The sequence below is a fragment of the Rhagoletis zephyria genome, unplaced genomic scaffold, assembly GCF_001687245.7.
Source record: "Rhagoletis zephyria isolate East Lansing unplaced genomic scaffold, Rhagoletis_zephyria_1.1 Rzeph_scaffold_00469, whole genome shotgun sequence".
NCBI classification, from domain to species: Eukaryota; Metazoa; Arthropoda; class Insecta; order Diptera; family Tephritidae; genus Rhagoletis; species Rhagoletis zephyria.
The window spans coordinates 66280-67737 of NW_016157553.1; positions in this window are offsets into that span (position 1 = coordinate 66280).

The window sequence follows — 1458 nt, forward strand, 5'->3', positions numbered from 1 at the left end:
CCCAGTCGGCAGCAGAGCAATACAAATACTCTTCGCGTTTTGTGCTAATTGCTCTGCTAATGGTCTCTTCAAATGAAGAGCGGTAGCAAAAGCGAAACAATAGGTTTGTTGCTATTGCTACTATGGAGTAGTAAATGCAAACACTGATATGAAGTAGCAAGCTTTCCCTATGCATACATTTGTTTGTAGGAGTTTTTAATTCGTTTGTAGAAGCCTTTGGAAATTCACAAAGTAGAATTTTGGAAATTTAAAAATTTATACAAACAATTTTCTGCTTAGAAATATAAAACTTGTTACTTCACATGTATAAGCGCCTGGTATTGGGAAATGAAAATGTCAATTTGACAATAAAAACTGGTCACATGTATGTACATAAATCATGTACATGTATGAAAGATTCGAAATTTTTTGCAAGCATTGAAGCGTCCGGCAAGAAATGTAAAACAATATTTTAAGTATATGTATATTGGAATAAAAGGAAAATGTATGTATTTTCTTTACATTATGTTGAATGCAAACATTTTAAAAGATAAAACTTCATAAGTATACCTATACTTCTTATGAAATTTTCAAATGCTACTGAATGCAATCAACATACTCAAGTACTCTGGAAAAGCGGAACAGTGTTTTATGTAGCAGAGCGCTGTTGAGTAACATTGCTTACAGGCTAACCTAATATTCGCGGCTTGCGTTTTGGTACGCATGCCGTCGAATTTGTTTTTTTGCGTCACCCGAAATTGACTTGCATGCGTTTGCATTTGATTTCATTGAGCGAAACGTCAAATCAAAATGTCACGCAGAACAAAAATTGGAAATTGAGTTAGCTTCATACGCACGCCGTTCTATTTCGGTTGATCTCATACAAGTTGCATGTGCATGAGAAATTTTTGACAATAAATTGGCGGCGTGCGTGAACATTAGGTTAGCCTGTTAGTTCCTCAAATTTATGATGTTCTCTTTTTTTGTTCCTATCTTTTTAAGTACTCTAAAATATATGTTCCATTTACTCATGTACACATGTGAAGAGAATTTCTGCTGGTATATTTGCAGTGCTTTAATACATACAAACATACATAGACAAATATATATTACATATCTTACATATCGGTCCAGCCGTTTAGTAGTTTAGTGACATACGATATACAGAAAACTCTATGGCATTGTGAAATTGTGACATCTCAGCTTTCTTAATTTTTTGGCACCAACAAAATTTTTTAATTATTTTTTTTATCGAAAAACCTTCCACACAGAAGGTCCAAAAATTGAAATCGGTTTAGCCGTTTGGTCAGGCATCGCCGTCATACGGAAAACATTTCATTTTTATATATAGATATAGATACGTTATATTGCAAATTCTAATTTCAAATTCAGGTTCATAGCTTAAAAAACATTCAGTGGACGGAAAAATTATAGCCACACCACATATTTAAATTTGAAAAAAAATTATTTTTGATTCTT